Raw genomic sequence first — 7364 nt, forward strand, 5'->3', positions numbered from 1 at the left:
GCCCTAAAGATTTATCAGAAACCTTGTACTTAAATTCTTAACTCTTCACTCTGCTTCTTTACACAGTCTTTGCAACTTCTCATTAGCAAAGTTTCTATAAACTCTGAAATGTACATACTTAGTAGTACATACTACCGGAAATATTATATACTTTATCGAAAAAATTTATGACCTACCAGTCTTAATTTTGCATATATAAGCAAATCCCAAAATGAAATATATTTAAATCATTAAAACTTTTAACAAACCTTAACATTTGCTGCAATGATCATTATGACAGGTGCCTTGTGTAGAATAATTGAATTCCTCCTCCTACACATCTCATGAACAACAAATAACTGGAATTATTTTGTTTTTGTCATGTCAATATTGACTTTATTCTTAAATGTGTGCTTATGTAAGAAATACATGGTTGCAAAATTTCACAATTTTATGAACTTACTTTTTGTTGAATTGTCTAGTTTAAGACAATCAATTACACTTTATATATAAAAAATGTTCTGTGCTCAATTTGGCTGCACATACACTAAAATTGGAACATACAGAGAAGATTAGCATGGTCCCTGCACAAGGATGACACGCAAATTAATGAATCGTTCCATATTTTTACACCAACAGATGCTGGATGGGATGTGGCCAGAAGGGAAGCCTACTGCACTCTTGGTGGGAGTGTAAACTTGTTCATCCATTTTGGAAAGCGGTTTGGAGCTTCCTCAAAAGAATCCACATAGAGCTCCCCTATTACACAGCAATCCCACTTTTGGGCATTCACCCAAATGATCACAAATAAGTCCATACTAAAACTACCACCACAACAACGTTTATTGTAGCATTATTTGCCATAGCTAAGATACGGAACCAACCCCGATGGCCCTCAGTAGAAGAATGGGTCAAGAAAACGTTCTGTGTGTGTGTGTGTTTGTGTGTGTGTGTGTGTGTCTGTGTGTGTGTGTGTCTGTGTGTCTGTGTGTTTTTGTGTCTGTGTGTGTGTGAATGTACACTTACACAACCACTTTGGAAAGCAATCTGGTGAGTCCTCAGAAAGCTAATTATTGACCTTCCTTATGGCTCACTCATACCACTTCTAGGCATCTATTCTGAACAACAGGTACCAATATTCAAGGACACATGCACCTCCATGTTTATTGCAGCACTGTTCACAATATACAGGATATGAAAACAACCCATATGTCCCACCAGAGATGAATGGATCCAAAAACTGTGGTAACTATACACAATGGAATATGTTCCAGCCATTAGAAAGACAAAATAATGGCATTAGCAGGGAAATCAATCAAGCTACAAGAAATCATGTTGAGCGAGGTAAGACAAAAGCAAAGAGACAAACAGCACGTGGTCTCCATTGTAAGTGGATGTTAAATCCAAAATGTAAGGTGATACAACAAAATTAACAACACTTAAGAAACCAAGGACTTCCACTCATCTGGTCGAATCACTACTAAATATCCTCATTCTGCTGATCATATTTGCACACTGAAGGGAAACCAGGAAGACGACAAGAACTAGAGGGAATCAGGGAAAAACATACAACAGTGGGATCCATCAGCTGCACTGGACATTGACCAAAATGAACTAAGCAACTCAATGTCACTGAAGGGAAGGAGGGAACAAGTGGGAAAGAGGGAACAGCAGACACTATACAAAACAAAAGAAATATACATATTTCAAAACAAAAAACTATACATATGAAAGAAATAACTCTATTGCAAAGCTCATAGAACTCATAAGTATTGTAGACCATGATAGACAATTTGCTCTATCAAAGTTAGAATGTGTTTGTGACTTTAACTAAGCATCATTATCCCACAATATTGTGAAATATGGGAAATTATGTAATCATTTAATCACAATAAAAACATTTGAAAAAATGATGAAGGTGGAAAACTAAGTTGCTCTAAAAAACAAAAAAGGAAAATGTTCTGTGTGTATATGTGTGTACACACACACACATATACTATATATATACATATATATGTGTATATATATTAATTCTATGCCTCCATCAGAAAGAATGACATCGCCCAATTTTTAGGAATGGAAAGACTTGGAAAAAAATTATATTAACTGATGTAAGCCAAGTCCAAAGAAACATAGGTCCCATGGTATCCCTTATTTGCAATGACTAGTATATGTCTGGGATAAGCAGAAAAGTTGAAAAGCTATGTGTATATGACTACATAAGTAGATGTTAAGCTAAATGACCCCCAAGATAGAGACACAAGTGGTTTTTTCTTTCTTGCTGTTGTTTCTCACATATTTATAATGTACAACGTGATTTCTTTTTTTTTTTTTTTTATGTGTTCCTCACCAACAATATAACCCTGTTTTCACTTTACTTGATGTTGGTGCACCTGCATCTTGTATATACACTTCTCTAATTTGGGGAAAGAAAGGGACAAAACAACATGCTTAGATGGGAATACAATTTGACCCATTGTATAACAATAGATGCACAAGACAATATTTTGAAGAACGAATTTTACAATTTAGGCTGGGGACATTGGGTGCGACTTGGGGGTGTGAGGAGTGTACTTGTGGAGGTGGAAGGGAAGGAATGGTGGGGGAAAAACAAAGGAGGAGGTAACAATGCTTGATATGAAATGTACTTATTACTTTGCTCATGTAACTATAACCATTCTGTACAGTATTTTTACAACAAAAAATGTATAAAAATGTTTTGAGATGGAAGAGTTTATTTTGCCTATTTTACCCAAATAATATCGTTAACAAATAAATTAATGCAAAACACTGATATGAAGATATTTTGAAAAAGTGAGTTTGTGTGCATTCCTGCGTGTTGGCATGCTCAGAGTTTGAAATCAGGGCTTCAAGTTCTTGCTATGTCTTTCTCTCTAGATTGCTGAGCTACTATATGAGCTACATCTCCATTCCTGGCCCTTTGTTAGTTCATTAAAATTTTTGAAAAATAATCTCATGAATTTATTTTGCCCTGATTGGCTTCCAAATGTTATCCACAGATCTCAGGCCCCTGAGTAGGTATCCCGAGTAGTTAGGATTACAGGTGTGACAAACCAGCACAAGGCTTTCAGAATAATTTTGAAAGTAGAAGAAAATTTACTTCACAGTGGCTTGTTTTATCATTTCCTAGTTTTAAAGCATTTTGGAGTGATTATATGTGATTTTTTTCATTCTTGAATTCTTAAAATACAGTAAGTGATGATATTTAAAAGATTTAGTACTTTTTAAAAACGATACTGGAACTTTAAACAAAAAATAAAATAAAATATATGAGAGCAGCAATACAGGAGATGCGACTGGGGGAAATACTGTAGTATCGTAGAGTAGACGAGCTGTGGAAAGGAGTAATTTTACATTAACATAGCAAGTAATAAACTAGCATACAGCTTTTCAGCCTCATATCAGTTATTAAAAAGTTTAAACAAAATGCATAATCAGCAAACCAATAGAGATAAAATAGAAAACTAAACAATTAAGATGAAGAGATGACTTGGACCAAGAATAACAAATGACACAATTAGGAAACAAATAACAAGCTGCTGGGCTGGGAAGGTGACTCAGTGGTAGAGTGCTTGCCGTGCATGCCTGCGGCCCTGGGTTTGATTCCTCAGCACCACATAAGCAAAAAGAAACAAGCCGGAAGTGGTGCTGTCAGCGCTAGCCTTGAGCTGAAATGCTGAGGCAGAGCGCCCAGGCCCAGAGTTCAGGCCCCACGATCGGACCCAAAAAATAAAATAAAAAAAAACAAGCTAATAAGTTTAAAAATGATCAACCTTAATTCTATTGAGTTTTTTAGATCACAATTTGTTAGAAGTATAAGTCAAATCAGAGTTTAATAGTATATCATTTTAATAATAGTTACTTATTGATTTCTTAATATTGAATGTTTAATATATAATTTTAATTTCAGCAGCTATAGAAAAGAAGAAAGTGAAAATAATTTTAATAATATATTTATGAATTGTAAAATTGAGAAGCATTAGAGTTTAAACAAATAGCATATAATTATTGCTTCATTTCTGTAATTTAATGTAATAATTCAAAGTGTATTCTACACTTAGCACTCATCTTAACATCAAATAATAAATTATTGCACATGACTCTTGGTATTAGTTGGAAGGGTTCATCACTGTGGTAAAATTCACACCACACAGTACACGAAAGTATGACCCCTCTCATAAAGCTTAAATTGTGGAAATTTGATTTCTACATGCATGTTAAATTCTTGTCTAGGTGACATCTATAAAATTATTTACAATTATATATACGGGGACTGTTTCAGATGATTCTTGAAAGTCATATTCATTAATTAAATTTTTTTTATTTCATACCAAATAAATATTTACAGAGAGACTGAATTTTTGTGTAGATGATGGTGTATGTGTGCCAGATTATATGTATTAAGGCTTATTTTGTATTCCTGACATTGTTTCTAGAGTTGGATTTATTTGTCCATTATGAGTTAAGTGTATTATATTGGATATATGAAAGTAAACTGAATGTTTATTCCATTAATCCTTTGTCTAATCCCAATATAAATTATCCATGTGTTTAAAGTAATGAAAATAACAATAGATAAAAGCATGATAAATCAGTCTGTAGTAGACAAATATTTACACCATTGAGAGTTGGTCCTCTTTTACACTACAGAATATTCTTGGGAATATGTGCTCCAGGCTGACCACAACTGAAGATTATTACGGTTTGATCTATCATAAGAGAAGGAAGGAAAGGTAACCTTCCTTCCAAATGTCTGATCCCAGGAATGTGCTCTGCTTTGTGGTGCATACTTGGAAATGAACAATTTTCACAGTCAACCTTGAAAAGCCATCTTGATAGATGACTTCTGTAAGTGGTTATAAAGCATTATTGATGGCTTTGCAAGGATGCCTGATTGCCTCATTTTGAGACAATTAACAGGAATTTAGTCAATTGTTTTTGTATCTTTAGGAGAAAAACCCATTGACTCTAGGCCAGGGGATCACAGGGGCCCAGAGAATCTACCACCTTGAATAGTAATCCTAGACATCTAACACAAAACACAAACACACATAAACTCCAGTAAGCACAACCACTCAGGGTTGCTATCATAGCCTACATGAAGTCAGGCAAAAAACAGAAGCTGAGAATCATTTAGCTGATAACTAATATATTTTTTATAAGGCAGACTCAAATGAGACTCCAGAGAAAGGACAGAAAGACTGATCAGGGAGACTAAAATTGGCCACACAAAGATTGGAATGTAGAATTCCTTGTAGAACAAATAAATCATAGAACGCTTGTGCATGTAAGAACAAGAAAGAAGACCAAATTCCAGAAGGGTACATTTTCTTAGAAGTCAGCTTAATCAATTATCAGTGCAAATCTTTGAACTCTTAAATATTTGACCACATGTGGGAGAAGGTTGAAAAGAAAGAAAATTTCATCACTCTATTAGGAAGTCCAATATCACATTAGGAAGTAATCAAGCACAGATTTGTAATAAAAAGAGAAAACAATTATTCAAAATGAGGGTTTCATTTCTTTTGATGTAAAAGTTCTTAAATTAGGTGCTAGCAAATACCGTACAATTGATCCAGTCCCCCAGCTGAGTTAATATTGATTGCAGTATTACCACATGAAGGAAAAGAGAAAATTTACAAATGTTTGATGAAATGAGGTGAAGGTGATGTGTTCTAATAGTAATATCTGAGGTTTAGGCACAGGTGAAGAGGTGGATTTTCTTTTCTAAAAATCGTGTCAGTGAATCACAGCTGTAATCCTAGCTACTCAGGAAGCTGAGATCTGAGGACTACAGTTCAAAGACAGCCTGGGCAAGAAAGACTATTATTTCCATTAAACCATCAGAAAACCAGAAGTGGCACTGTCGCTCAAGTGGTATAGCACCCACCTTGAGTTGAAGAGTTCAGAGACAGTGCCCAAGTCCAGACTTCAAGCCCCTCGAACAGCAACAAGAAAAAATATCCTTTTCATGGACTACGTACATCTCTTCCTAACATTCAACAAAGGAGCCATTTTATCACCCACTACATTTGAGTCCTAATCTAGCTACTGCATATATATGGATTTGGTATCTTATATAAAACGGTTCATATTTGCGGAAACAAATACCAGCAGTGGTAACTTTTTTCCAGTCCTTGAACTATGGGCCTGAGCCCTGATCATGTATATACTGGTAGCTTTCATGTGAGCTTGTTTATTTATTGTATTACTGACCATAAGGGGAATTACTGGGTCTTAAGGGAGATCTACATTTACTCTTTTCAGAAAACTCCATACTGCATTCCACAGTGGTTGAACATGTTTAATTTCCCATCAACAGTGTAATCGAGTTCCCAATTGGCTACATCCATGCCAGCGTTTGCTATTGTTAGTTTTCTTAGTAATGGCCATTATAATGGGCGAGGTAGAATCTGTCTTGTTTACTTATAGATTTGTATGCATCTTCTAGCTACAATAAATGAATGAATCCATGAAAACTATATTGCTCTGAGTCTGCATTCCTTTCTCTTTTCTCTTAATATAATTTTCCCAAACCTTTCATTTTCCTTACCAATGGTGAAAAGACATCTTTCTGATGGGTGAATATAATTCCATTGTGTGTGTGTGTGTGTTTGTGTGTGTGTGAGTGTTTGTGTGTGTAAGATGACTATAGGCCCATGAATTCATTTCTAAGCTTTCTGTTTCATCTGTAATTTTGTAATTCCATATTATAGTTGCATTGCTTTCTCTTCTACATTGAAGAATATTGTTGGGATTTTGATGAGTATTGCCTTGCCAATTGTTTAGGGGAAGTATTGCAGTTTTCAAAATGTTAATTCTTCCAACTAGGAACATTGAAAGACTTTCTATTTCCTTGAATCTCATTCAATTTCCCTTTTTATATTTTTAAAGTTTTCACATATAGGTCCTTCACGATTTTAGTTAATTAATTCCTAGTTTTGTTGTTGTTGTTTTGTTTTGTTTAGATTTGATTTGATTTTGAGGCTAGTATATGAGGTCGTTTTTTGGATTTCAGCGTGGATTTTCCCATTGTTGGTAACAGAAAAACTACTGATTCTTGTGGTTTTTATATCCTGCTACATTGATGAAGGTTAGCATCACATTTATTAACTTGAGGGAGGAATCCATAGGGTCCTTTAAATACAGGGTCTTTTCATCTGTAAAAAGGGATAGTTTTACTTCTTCCCTATTTGGATCTGCTTTATTTTTTTCTTTTGTCTATTGCTCTTGCAAGAAAGTCCACTACCATATTGAAGAGTAGTAGAGAGTGAACATCTTTTTCTAATTCTTCATGTTAATGACTTCATGCTTCCACACTTAGCTAAATGCTGATTATCTCTATCATATACATACTCAGTTTA

General features: G+C 34.7%; 1 non-coding gene across 1 annotated transcript; it reads left to right on the plus strand.

Annotated features, from left to right (window-relative positions):
* The first annotated feature begins 502 nt into the window (after nt 1-502).
* On the plus strand, nt 503-608 carry LOC122098657. The gene has a single exon (XR_006145766.1). It is a non-coding gene; the product is annotated as a U6 spliceosomal RNA (small nuclear RNA).
* Nucleotides 609-7364: the final 6756 nt, after the last annotated feature.

Source organism: Dipodomys spectabilis, unplaced genomic scaffold (assembly GCF_019054845.1).
Source record: "Dipodomys spectabilis isolate Male_0828 unplaced genomic scaffold, ASM1905484v1 ptg000483l, whole genome shotgun sequence".
Lineage (NCBI taxonomy): Eukaryota > Metazoa > Chordata > Mammalia > Rodentia > Heteromyidae > Dipodomys > Dipodomys spectabilis.